The 14,497-nt window shown below is 38.1% G+C and overlaps 1 protein-coding gene across 1 annotated transcript in view; it reads right to left on the reverse strand.

Moving 5' to 3' along the window:
• Slc39a10 (solute carrier family 39 member 10) overlaps positions 1-12,209 on the reverse strand; it is a 116,710-nt gene extending 104,501 nt beyond the window's left edge. Inside the window, exon 1 of the mRNA XM_029476662.2 lies at positions 12,155-12,209. The gene's annotated coding sequence lies outside the window, so the exon portion shown is untranslated. The remainder of the gene's footprint in view (positions 1-12,154) is intronic.
• Positions 12,210-14,497: the final 2,288 nt, after the last annotated feature.

The raw sequence follows: 14,497 nt of genomic DNA on the forward strand, positions 1-14,497 counted from the left end.
AGAGAGCTCGTAGCATTGCAGATGTTGAAAGTTGGGTACTCTGGCTTAATCTTTCCATTTCCTTAAATTCAAGAATCTTTGGGGGGAATGGATGAGCCATTTAGTATCTGAAATCTGAGAAGATCGTGGAGAAATATCTCTGTATTAGAAGGTCTCCAAACTTTTCTTTATTCTGAGCTGCTTTTGCAGGTATCTTACACACCAGGGGTTCTAATTTAGAGCCTTCTTTGACATAGTTAAAGGCTTTAAATTTCTCCTATAATATTCTAAAGTGTTTTGATAGGGTTTTTTTTTTTTTTTTTGGTTTGGTTTGGTTTTTGGTTTTGTTTTGGTTTGGTTTTGTTTGTTTTTTTCTAGACAGGGTTTCTTTGTGTAGTGCTGGCTATCTTGTAACTCGCTTTGTAGACCAGGCTGGACTCGAACTCAGAAATCCGCCTGCCTCTGCCTCCCAAGTGCTGGGACTAAAGGCATGCGGGGCGTTTTGATAGTTTTAATTCTTATCTTGACACAACCTAAACTCACCTGTGAAGAGATCTTCGATGAGGGACTGTCTAAATTGTAGACAAGTCTGTGGGGATTGTATTGGGTATACTAATAGATGTGGGAAGACACGTCTTTCACGGTGGGTTGGAACGTTCCTTGAATTTGGATTCTAGTCTGTACAAGAGTAGTAATTATGCCTGCCTTCATTTCCTGTGCTCTCAACTGAGCAGGTGGTGTGATTATCTGTAGCAAGTCTTCTTCCCTGAATTCTGCTGTAATGGCTTTTGTGGAGGTTTTCCTATCACTACATCAGGACTGAAATTAGGGCAAGTGTACCTGTCTATGAACACCAGTCCTTCCTTTTGGTTTTTATTTGTACATAAGCCAGATTCTAGATAAAAACAGATGATATTATTCACTTTCTTTCCCTTTCTTCTCTTAGCACACCTAAAAAAAAATCAGGTGTTTAGTCTTGTCAAGAAATGTGGACAAAAAAAAAATAAATAAATAAAATAAAATAAAAATGGTGAGTCAAAAAGTTCCATCTCTCCTGGAATGGATAGGTGGCCCAGCACTTAAGAATATTGCCATCTTTTCTAGGGGATCCAGGTTTGATTCTCACCACATACATGGTAGCTAACAACTGTCTGTACCTCCAGTTCCAAGGGATCCAGTGCCCTCTTCAGGCCTCCATAAGCATTACACTCATGCAGCTTGCAGTACTCAGGCAATACATGCAGACAAAACACCCATTCGAAAAAGTGGAAGAGGAGCTGGAGAGATGACTCAAAGATTAGAAACACTGGTTGCTCTTCCAGAAGTACTGAGTTCAGTCCTCAGCAGCCACATGGTGGCTCACAACCATCTATAGTGGGATCTGGTGCCCTCTTCTGGTCTGTAGGCATATATGCATGCAGAATGCTGTATATATAATAAATCTCTTTTTAAAAAAATGAATTCTAAAAAGGATAAAATTGAGTAAAATTTTTAAAATGTCCATCTCTGTACTTTGGTTTTGCCTTCATTTATTATGATAAGAAAAAATGAAATATAAGCACTGCCTACTTCAAAAAACTTTTCGAATCAACTATTAAACATGGCAGTATCTGGAAAAAATCTGTAAATATTTCATTTTAGAGGTAGATATCGCATATATTAAAATTGAGGAATGCAAACAATTCAAAATACTTCTTCTTTTGTAACCAGAAGTCTGCTGACAAGAGACTGAACATGGCAGCTCATTGCCATACTCTAGGTCCCCATAATGAGCATAACATTTGTGACTCACCCTTACACAGCTCACTTACTCTCAAGTCCTCCATAGCCAATTGCTAAGCTTTAGTACAGACAATGAATAAAGTAATGTTTCTTCCACACAGGATATCCTTGTGAGAAGTTCTATTGTACCAACCTTGTCCCTATGTGAAAAAGACCTTTCTTTCTTTCTTTTCTTTCTTTCTTTCTTTCTTTCTTTCTTTCTTTCTTTCTTTCTTTCTTTCTTTCTTGATTTATTTATTATATGTAAGTACACTGTAGCTGTCTTCAGACACACCAGAAGAGGGCATCAGATCTCATTATGGATGTTTGTGAGCCACCGTGTGGTTGCTGGGATTTGAACTCAGGACCTTAGGAAGAGCAATCAGTACTCTTAAACACTGAGCCATCTCTCTAGCCCCCAAGAAAAACATTTCTTAACTAAACCACTACATTACGCTTCCTACTCCTTAGCAGGTACATGAGCATTTCATGATACACAATGCATTCAGCTCAATTTTAAAAGTCCCCATACTTTTTATCAGTGCCAAATTGTTCAAAAGTCCCAAGGTCTTTAACTATGTATGACCCACTGTAAAATCAAAAGGAAAAATCACATACTTCTTCATATATATATGTATATGTGTGTGTATATATATATATATATATATATACACATACATACATACATATACACACACATATACATATACACACACACATATATATACATATATATATACATACATACATACATATACACACACATATACATATACACACACACATATATATATATGCAGATAATAATATACATTCTCATTCTGAAAGGGAGAAACAGAGGCATAGTGGGACAATATTGAATTAAATAAAGATGGACTCAACAGCAAATACCAAATCTTGTAATTCTGTGTCTAGTGTCTGGAACGTTAATTGTAAAGGGAGTAGATAACTCTGTTCTTCCAGATTTATTGCCTACAATATACATATCCTCCTTGGGGTGGTTCTACTCCCTGTGTGTAGCTCTCTTTGCTAGATGTTACATGGCTCTAGCATCTCCAGCATCCTGGGGTCTCCACCAGGACACAGGCTCTAGGCTTCACTTTCACAGCTTCACACAATGGTCACTCAGGGCCTTTTCTTTCAGTGACTTCATCACTGTGTCACCTTGCCTGGCCTCAGTGGTTATCTGAAACCCTGGAGAAAAAAAATCCATGACCCCATCAGTCCTGGCTTTAGAAATTTAGGATGGATCCTGGCCCTTTGACTATGTTAGCAGCAACTTTTATTTGTAGGAACAATTGTTTTCTAAGAGAAAGTGACCCTCAGGATTCTCCTTTGGCAACCTGGGCTCCATCTCACCCTGAGGGCAGCCTTCCCATTGCTCCATTGCAGAGCAGAAAGTGTCTCCTTATCAATTTACAGTCTCCCTCTGAGCTCAGGCCTTGTTCTTTTTGTCTTCACTTTGTACATTTTGTATTTCTTTCTGCGCCTCTTGCTCTTTCCTTTGTAGATTTGTATAACAATAGGCAGTATAGACAGTGCCACAGACTCAATGTTATGTTGTCTTTTTTCTTTTTTCATTTCTTTTTACATTTCAAATGTTTTTTTTCTTTTTCTTTTTATCCATTTGAAATGTAAATAAAGAAAATATCCACTAAAAAAAAAAAGAAAAAATATTTGAAATGTTATGCTGTCTTGAAATTTCCTTTAAGAAAGAAGTTAGTCCATTACTTTTTAGCTTTGCCTCTGGAAAGTTCTTGAGACACAGGTTGGAGGTAGTCAGGTTTTTGCCAAAGTCTCCCACAAATGGACTCTAACCAGTTGCTAATAGAGACCTTATTCCCCTCTGAGACCACATAAGCTGGGCCTCCACCTTCTGTATTACTTTTAGCAATACTGTTTCCAATCCTGCTAGAATGTCTTATTAAGCTCTGCCTTGCAATATTCAACTGTTTTTCTAGTCTTAAGTTCTCAAGTCTTCCACAGTTGAAAAACAAAACAAAACAAAAAAAGCAACACAATAACAAAACCCAACCAAACCAACCAGAAACCAATCCAACAGCATGGCCCACATCTTCACAGCAGCAGTCCACGCTCTCACACTGACCACTGTATTAGTTACAATTTTGTTGCTGAGGCACCAATACCATGACCAAAAGCAATGTCTGGAAGAAAGAGCAGCTGGTTCCAGAAGGGGAATCCCTATATGATGAGGAAGGTATGGAAGCAACAGACAGGTCAGAAAGCTGAATGATCATGTTTTCAACCATACACTGAAGAGGGAATTGAGGGTGGACAAGGCTGTGGACTCAAAGCCTACACTCAGTGACATACTTTGTCCTGCTGGGCTTTACATCCTAAACATTCTGTAGCCTCTGAAAATAGTGCCACCAACCAGCCCCCAAGTGTTTAAATAACATGAGTGTGTGGGGGCCTGGGCGAACTTTTTCATTCAGTTCACTACAGGTGCTATCAACATTCTTTTGTTCAGACAGTCTTTCACTGACTTAGAACTTGACAAGAAGGCTGGACTGGCTGGTCTCCCTGCTCCAGGCATCATCTGTCTCTGTTTTGCCAGTGTGATTTTTTTTTTTTTTTACATGATCTTTGAAGATCAAACTCAAACTCAGTTCCTCATGCTTGCAAAGCAAGTCTTTACTGACAGTCTTCTCCCTAGCTAGACAACCCCCTCAACCCTCCACTGTTTTTTGAGACAGATTCTTACTGTGTAGCCTAGTGACTGGCCTTGAACTCAAAACACTCCAACCACTCGGCCTTCCTAATTTTGGCATCTTCACTTTTTTGAGACAAGATCTCTCAATAGCTCAGATTTTTGTTTTGGTTTGGTTTGGTTTTTGGTTTTTCGAGACACGGTTTCTCTGTGCAGCCCTGGCTGTCCTGGAACTCACTTTTTAGACCAGGCTGGCCTGGAACTCAGAAATCTGCCTGACTCTACCCCCCTCTCCCCCGCCCCCTCCCCAAACCCCTGAGTGCTGGGATTAAAGGTGTGCGCCACCACCGACTGGCAAGGATATTCTTTTTTTTTTTTTTTTTAAGATTTATTTATTGATTATATGTAAGTACACTGTAGCTGTCTTCAGACACTCCAGAAGAGGGAGTCAGATCTCGTTACAGATGGTTGTGAGCCACCATGTTGTTGCTGGGATTTGAACTCCGGACCTTCTGAAGAGCAGTTGGGTGCTCTTACCCACTGAGCCATCTCACCAGCCCGATATTCTTAAACTAACTATTTAGCTCATCTAGTATGAAGCTGGCTTCATACTCAGGATTCTCACACTTCATACACAGGATTGTGCTACACCAATTTCAACAGACATGAAACAAAGACTCTGAGCTCACCTTACTGGGGTTAAAGTTGTAGCTCAGGTTAGTATTAGCCCAACAAGTACAAGGTCCTGGATTTGATTCTTTTGATGTTTCCCCTACACACACACACACACACACACACACACACACACACACACACACACACACGCACGCACACAGGGCAGTGGGGATAGATTAAATAGACGAGAGAGAGAACGAAAGAGAGAGAACCAAGACCATGCCTAGCTTAGCACATTAAGTATAGTAAGGAAAACCAACTTTGATGGTACCTATGACTCTTGATGAGGCCCTGGTCCTAATTTTACTGTCATCACATGCCTGCCCTGTTTTAGTGAATGACAAACATTCATGAGGATTCCACATGGCTACTCCTGCCCCACTTTCCTGATTCTTTCTCCTGAAGTTTCTTCTCAATCACATAGCCTCTGAATGAAGAGTTTAGAAATCTGAGCTCGAAATGTACCTCCTACATTGGGCAGCCAGGAGCGTCTGAAGTTGGAAGAAGGTTGTAATCAACAATTAATTCACACTTCAGCTTTCCAATAGCTGGAGTTGCAGTTTCTACACAGGGATGTGGACCCCCCTGTGTGCTTCATAGTTGGCACTGACCTGGAATGCCTACCCATCTGCCTGGGCCTGTAAGTAATTTTCTTTTATCTCTAAAATTGGACCTTTGTTATAGCTTATCTCAAGGTGCAACATAGAGAGAGAGAGGGAGAGAGAGAGAACACATAGTGCAATGCCAAGGGAGATGAAGAAGGCAGTATTTAAAGTTTTTACCTCATTTTTGTTGTTCAATACTATGTCCTCAGGAAATGTGAAATACTAATGCAGGACCATAGCTTTGGATTTGTCAATCTTTGACTCTTCTATATGTAATTCCAATAGCATGAATACTACACAAGTTTGTTTTGTTTGTTTGTTTGTTTGTTTTTGTTTTGTTTTGTTTTTTGATTTTTCAAGACAGGGTTTCTCTGTATAGCCCTGGTTGTCCTGGAACTCATTTTGTGGACCAGGCTGGCCTCGAACTCAGAAACCTGCCTGCCTCTGCCTCCCAAGTGCTGGGATTAAAGTGCCACCACGCCCAGCACTAGACATGTTTTTAAGCATATCTTAATGTGTATACTTTCTTTTTGTGTGTGAGTGTGGTCTGTGTGTGTGTGTGTGTGTGTGTGTGTGTGTGTGTTATACTTATGCATGTATAGATGCACATCTGTTCATGCATGTGAAGACCAGGGGTCAGCCTCTGGTGTCTTTCCTCTTGGTATCTTTTGCACTTTTGACTTTAGACAGGTCTCTCATAGGCCAACTAGAGTAGGTTGGCAGGAAGGCCCCAGGGGTCTTCTTGTCACTGCCTCCCCAACACTGGAGTGACAATTACTGCTGCCAGCCTGGGCTTGTTTTTGACCTTCTTCCTTTTTATGTGAGTGCTGGGGTAGAACTTAGAAGTGGAGGTCAGATTTGTAAGAACATAGGGTTGAACTCAGGATGCTAGGCTTGGACAGCAAGCACTTTGCCCACTGAAGAGAATTTTTTTTAAAAAGACTTATTTATTTATTTAATGTATGTGAGTACAATGTCACTATCTTCACATACACCAGAAGAGGACAACTGATCCCATTACAGATGGTTGTGAGTCACCATGCAGTTGCTGGGAATTGAACCCAGGATCTCTGGAAGAGCAGTTGGTGCTCTTAACTGCTGAGCCATCTCTCCAGTCCAAAGATAATTTTTGATGGTCAGTTTGTCTGGCCTTTTTGAGTATAATCTATAACATAAACCAGCCATTTAGGGATTAGTGAAAAATTGCCAGAGATAAGCTCATGCTAGCAACGTTATTGCCTTTCATCACTGTCCTGCATATATTGTTTATCTAATAATTTTAATAATCTTCTAGCTTTTCCCACTGATCTGTGTGGGCATTTTCCTAAGTTGCTAACCACTTTGATGAGTATTTATTGGACAAATTACTGTGATGTGGAGAAACATCAGTACGTAAATGGGCCACTATCCTGGATAGAAAATTATATGTCACAGTAGGAATGAAAATGTTTGGTTGCTGTCTCCTCTGATCTGATTTTGTTTTATTTTTTTCAGAAATTAACAGCCACAGGAGGAGGATATTGCTTTGGACCCTCACTCATTGTTCTATCAGATGCTTACATTTTTAGGACTACTAATCAAAAATCTTAATCATGATTTTGTCAGAAAGGCATCAACACGTAAAGCTTATTCCATCCCAGAATGCATTCTGCTAAAAGCCCTCTTTCCTAATTGTTTTTGGTTCTTGCCATTCTCCTACTGATATCCTCAAACATCTGCTCATTCTGTTGCAAGATTCTAGTCTTACAAGTTGCTATTTGATGCAAGGCTCCTGAGATCCTGTGCTTTGTGGATGTTTGGCTCATCTTTTGTTGTAGTGATGTTCTGTCCTTTAATATCATTTGGTCTGGATAACAATTTGGAATGTCTAAAATAAATGGGCTTTACATTTTTAAAGTAAGTCTCACATATGCAATTAGTAACAACAATAATTATAACACCTAAAGGATTTTGCTTTTATTGTATTTACCCCAATTACTGAAATAGTTTAAATGAAGCAGCCATATGAAACATTTATACCTGTGTAGACTTATTTTAAATTAAATACATTTCTAATAATATGTGCATTTACATTTAAGAAGAAAACTTTATGCCTTTTGACAGGAAAGTTAAATTATTTTCCTATTGACTCTAATAACTAGGTTTTAAAAAATTTTAATGGAAGTTCTTTTCATTCATTTTTCTATTATTCTTCCTTTTCCTCTAGCCTAACTTTTGGGTTTATATATATATATAATATATATATGTATTATATATATGCCTTTATAAAAATATGTATTATGTATATATTATAATATATATATATTATATATATATATATTTTTTTTTTAACAGAAAGTAGTTTAGCAGGGCCTATTGGCATATATAGAGGAGGAATGTTGAGGCCAGCATTAACTAAGAAAACTTTATTTAAAACATATATAAATGACTACAATGAAAGGAAAAAGAAGAGAAAAGGAAGAATTTACACAGAAGGGAGGAATCACTGAGTCTTAATGCACTGAGGATGTTAAAGCTCTGGGCCATGGAGAACAGTAAGGAACCTCAAACCACCACAGAGTAGGAAATCTGTACATTCTATTGGCATCAATGCCCAGAGGCTAGGTTAGCATAAAGTATTGAAATTTTTGTGAGGTTTCAGTAGGTTAATTTACATGTCCTTGGGAGAACCCACTGCAGTAGGCCATCTCTATTTGAACTCTATACACACAAAGAGGAAAATGGTTTACTGTGTAAAAAGCAGAAGTCCATAGTCTGCTTCCTCGAGACAGCCTCAGTATAGCTAGAGGTCAAAACAGGAAGTGCCATTGTTACTGTGAAGGGACATGAAAGCTCCTTTCTTTAGAACACCTGGAAGTTTCTTCCCCAGGAGGCCATTTTGCCTGCTGGAACTTTGGGTGGGACCATAAAGCTTCCTGCAGTTTCTTCAAAGGGGTAAAGTTTGTTTTTGTTTTAAAGTACAGCTTAAAGGAAATACACTTAGCCATTTTAGAAGAGAAGAACATTTAGCTGATTTTAGATAGTTGAGCATCTGTGATCATAAAAGATGACCAAGCCTGAAGAAATGTCACCTTATCTTTAGAGAGAAGACTCAGTACATTTTTCCTCAAATAATTTCTTTTCAAATCTCTACCTGTTTGGGGAAGTTCTGTCTGTCCCCTGCTGAGAGTGGATAATCTGCTTTCTCGGTGGGTGCACGTCACCCTCCTAAGTACACTTGTAGTGAAAAGTTCAGGTGGTATAGTGATTGGACTTCCTGAAGCATAATTTCATTTCCTTGGCTTCTTTGAGCAAGTGCTCACAAATCATTTTTATAATTCTGTTGCCTTGGAAGGGCATTTTAAAAAAAGAAAAAAGTCTTCAGACTGAAAAATGAAGGTAAATTCAAGAAAGAAGTAATACACTAAACATTGTTTTGACCTTTTCTCCTATTCTTCCAAGGTTTCCTTAGCACATGTTTGATGGCAAATATTATAGAATGACTCCTCATTCAAAATAAGTATAGGCAGCTTTTTACAAGTAGAATGAATTTAATCTTCTCATCTCTTGTTGGAATATGACTGTTTCAGGTCCAACTATATCAATATACTGAGGGACTAGATTGACAGTTGGTAGTTGATTTTACCCTAAACTGTGAGCATACTACAAACACAACTTACTGTAGTAATCCAGTGGAAGGCCAAGTCCCCACAAAACAGACCCGGAAGCAAGGTAAGATGCTGCTCTGCGTACACCCAGCTCCAGCCAGGGCTTGTTCCAGGGAAACTTTTGTGGATCTTTTTTGTGATCCTTTAAACTCAACGCATCCTGTTAACTGTTCTTTATAAAGATTTCTGTTCCAGTCTGTGGAAGAGTGAATAACTCCTTACTGATCTTTGCAGCCTTAAGGAAAAATGGGCGTTTTGTAGAAACATTGAACCAGTATAACAAAATTTGCTTGAAATTGTGTTTCTTAATTATAGAAAGAAACAAACGGAGAAAAACTCCGGTAGGAATTAACAGAGCAGAAGAGGGAGTGGTCACAGTCTATATCTGAGACTGATGCAATTATAGGGCTTCCATGTTAGCTACCACTGTCTCTTTCTAAGATCAGGGTGCACCTGCCCACTTCCTGTTTGACAAGGTATGCTGACATTTTATTTATTTATTTTCAAGACAGGGTTTCTCTGTGTAGCCCTGGCTGTCCTGGAACTCACTCTATAGGCTAGGCTGGCCTCGAACTCAGAAATCTGCCTGCCTCTGCCTCCCGAGTGCTGGGATTAAACCACTAGCAGGTGAAAATTTATTTGTTTTATTCATGCTGTTGGAATTTTGAAATAAAAAATTTAAAGAAGCACATGGTTATAGAATCAAATTTCTATTTAAAAAGACAATCTCTTCACATGGTCATGGCAGGCCTCTACTTCTCTATTCTCCCCTTCTCTCTGCCACTACTACTCTCTTGACTCCCCTCACCATGCTCTAAATAAACTCTATTCTATACTTTAAAAAAGCATTTTACAGTTTAAAAATCTCTTTCACATAAAATCACTTTTATACGGTTTTATATGAGGGTCCAATGATGGCCTGAGACTGCCAGAGGAGAGACCCTAAGCCATACAGCTTGTATCACCATCTACTACTGAAGTTCATCTCTCTCCTGTCTTTGCCCTTCCTTCCCCTCCTCTCTGTGGCTCTGAAATGCACTTCACGAATGTTTGTCTTTGCATTTCCAGTACTGAATTCCCAGTAAATCAATTAATGCTTGTAAGAGTAGATGAATGAACATAGCAGAAATTGAAAGGCAAATTGAAACATCTTTTCAGATATTACATGAAAAATAGAAGATTGATATCATAGTTTAAAATTTTTAATTTAATTTAATGTAGCACTGAGGGTTGAAACCATGCCTCTACAAATGGTAAGCAGCCATTCTACTATTGAACTACATGCCCAGCCCTAATACTAAAATTTTTAGGTAACTATTTAGTATGGAATACTTTACCAGAGGTTATCCATAATCCAGCTATCAATTTATGTGTATCATTGTCTATATACCTGTCTTTAATTTTGTTAACCTCACTTCATATAGTACATTTTAATCAGTTATTAACTACAGATTTTCAGGTCTTAAGTTCTAATTATGATTTTCAAAGGCTTCTGACATATTGATAATATAGATATTAGAATATATTATTTAGTATTATAAACTTAATATTATAAAGGCTATGGGAATACAACAAATTAAAATGGCCAAACTAATGTCATATCTGCAAGAAATAAAACTTTTCATAAATATACATTTACATTAGATTTATTTATAACTGTTATATTCCTTAATAAAGTTTATGTTTACGAAAGCATTAGCTGATCATTTTTATACTATTACATGCACATGGCCTATCCATGTTTATATGTATGTGTATGTTTGTATAGCTGCATTTGAATATATGTGCATATACTTGCTTATCATATGGACATCCTAGATGTATTGAGCTTTATTTCTCAGAGTCAGAAGCATTGATTCAATGTGTTCACAATTCTCAGTGTTACCACCACCACCACCTCCCCTGCGCCACACACACAGTCTGTAAGGTCTCTAAGTAAATGTTTGTATTCAAGACTTGGAAAATAAAACTTAAATGAAGAATCAATTAATTGTTGAATTATGGTCTAGGAAAATACACTGAGGAGAAAAATCCTCAAAGAAGAAACAAATTTCACAGAGCCAAACCTATAAATTCCATAAAAAAGGAATTCCATAAAAAAGAATTATTTATTGATGTGTGTATGTACTGCTAGAGACTGAACCTAGAGCTCAGAGTCTTCTACTAAGCTATGTTCTGAGTCTCAGGGTCAGGTTTAGATTCTTGCAATTCTATAAAAAAAAAAATGCTGAAAAGGAGTTCGGAGCTGTTATTCTGCCAATTTAGTTACTGCTGTCAAGGAACACTGCACAATGCCCTCTAGTGATGAGTGACCATGGATGACTATTTGCATAGAAATGACTGGGTGACAATGGGAAACGATTCCCAGAGTGTTATGCACAAGACAGAAAATCTTTCTGAGAGGACTAAGGTTGACAGAGATAAGTTGATTGACAGAGAGGGGTTAAATTGATAGTGTTGCGATATATTAATAGATAAATCTTACCCATAGGGATGTGTTATATTGATACAGATGAGCAGTATCGAGAGAGATAATTAGTATTGATAGACATGAGTTATGTTGATAGAGATGATCTGTACTTATAATAATGAATCACAGAGAGAGAGATGAATGCTACTGATAAAGATTAGTACAATTGATAGAGATGAGTTGTATTGATGAAGATGAACTGTATTGATAGATATGAGATGTTCTGATAGAATTAAATTATATTAAATAGTATTGATAGAGAGAGCTGTGTGCACCCAGCATGTGAAACTCCATCTCTGGCTTGCATCTAGCGGTGGTGTTTATGTTGAGATATTGTTGCACCTACCTTAGAGCTCCACGTCCTGCTACTGTATCCTCACATCTAGGCTGCAGCTGGGGTCAGAACTGATGATGCTCTCTAGGCTGCATCCTTCAATAAATGATGGCTTAGAGGTGGAACACATTAAAAACTATAGTCAACAAGCCTTTTTTTTTCTAAGAAAAAGACTTCAAAAACGGGAACCAAGATAATTTTTGAAAGAATCTGTGCCAAACCAAGAGTAATAACAATAACAATAAACTGTTGGGAGTTCAAAGAGTAAACTAAAATAGGGACCAGAGGAAACTGTCTTTGTTTTGTCCAACTAATGGGTGTGAAGAGCTGGCTCCTTGTACCAAAGCCTCTTCAAAAGTGCCTAGACTTCTCTCTGGTTGGCTGCAGGGATATTTCCCAAGGGAAAGATTTTCCACAGCATCAATCATCTATTTTATAAACAGATGGCACAGGTCTTTTACTTTTTAGAGAAAGATCAATAATCTGTCAACTGTAAGATCCTACAGCCCAATGTATTTTTATTGATAAGCTTTCACAATGACTCAGTCTTCCCACTCTAGATCCATTTAAGACAAGGAGACACCTTAGTGTATTCACATCCACCTGTTTAAACTCGGTGAGAAAGTTTCAGTTGTCTTAGAAAAACAGCAAGTCAAAAATCTTTGTATGAAGTGCAAAGAAACTCTTATCAAAGTCTCCAGCTTTGAGTTCATGCAGTTGTTTGTTTCCTTGTGATTGTTGCCTGCACGCTGTGACAGATACACATGTGACAGGGACAGGGACACAATGACATAACCATTTCCACAAACCAAAGCTATAGAGAAATGGGAAGGCCATGTGGAGTTGATGCATTAACTGTAGATTCAAATAGCCTCCTCCTCCACCAATGCCTTTAATATTTTCTTTCTTTTATGCCTCAATCATCTCTAACTTTGGCCAACTCTGAAATTTCTTTTATATACTGGCACTGCTTGGTGTGGAACCCAGAGCCTTCTGCCTGCATGCAAGTAATACTTTCCCAGCCCTTTGTATTTCTTTGTTGTTTTAGCTTTATTTTTAAAATAATTTATCTAAAAAACAATTGTGCAGTATTAAGTATTTAAGTATTATGACCATCCAGAAAACAATCAGTATAATTTCTGTGACTCAAGAAAAAAAATCTGTTACCCTCAATCCATCTACTCCCAGGGTTATAGAGACAGGGTAAATCCTTTCTTTATTTACTGCTCATTTAAATGGTATTCAGTCAGATGGCTGGATACCTGTATGCATCATATGAGCAGGAATTCAAAGACCTGCCTCTCCAGTTTTCTTCAGAGGTTTGGTTGGACTTCTGTAAAAAACACACAGCATTTCTTTTCCTAATGGAAAAGCAATTGTTGAGAATTGAAAACTTCTCTCCAGTAAATACCCTAACAGTCTAGAGGGTGGAGGGGTTCCCTACATTCTGTTAGACATCAGAAGAAGATGGATCATGTGAAGTGAAATTCTTCTGTGGTATTCTGTTAGTCCCTTCAAAATGTTGTTGTTTTGTTTTTGGTTTTGTTTTTTGACACAAATGTCTCATAAAGCCCTGGGTTGGAATGCAGCTAAGAATGATCTGAAACTCAAGATCCTTCTGCCTTAGGCTTCCTTTCAGTTCTTGAAAGATTTTGAGGAAGTGATAATATATGCCTTGGCACTTTACCACTCGGGTTAGAATATCTTTTTAGGTATCTAGGCTTCTGATAAAAGCTTTGTTTTCTTCTATAATGTTTCTCCCCAAAGAGGTGTCTTGGTGTTCCTTAAAATGAAGTTCAGAGATTATAAGGTTAACATAATTAGCAAAGCACAAATCTGACCAGTCAGTTAATCATGATGACTTTCAAAAAAAGTCTTTAATTTTGCTCAAATTTCTTCCTATCATTTTCATCCCTGGGACTGTGCTACCGCTATGTGCCTTTCTGGAATCTCCTAAATGGAGCTGCTTTTCTCCTGAACAAATGTGCTCAGTGTCTAGGTTTGTAGATAACCCACTTGCTTAGTTACTACCTTTAAAGACCACTTCTGGGAGTCTGACACCAGGTCAGACCAAACCAGTTAGAGGATGTTTGGGATGTTTCACTAGCCACAGAAATAATTGGTCGTGGAAAGGAGGGGCTGAGGTTTTATGGTTAGAGCTATGAAAACTCTCCATGTCAAGTCTTGGTCAGGTGCATATCAGATTCCAAGGAAAGCTGGAATGAAACCTTGCACATGGAGCCAGCACAAGAGCACAACATGTAAGCTGTGTGCAGAAGAAGTGGGGTCTCTAGCTGATATTTGAGAAACACCTTCTTACTATAAACATTTTTCCTACTCCTGATTAAGTATTGC

Source organism: Mus caroli, unplaced genomic scaffold, assembly GCF_978045245.1.
Source record: "Mus caroli unplaced genomic scaffold, Mus_caroli_1 scaffold_1, whole genome shotgun sequence".
NCBI classification, from domain to species: domain Eukaryota; kingdom Metazoa; phylum Chordata; class Mammalia; order Rodentia; family Muridae; genus Mus; species Mus caroli.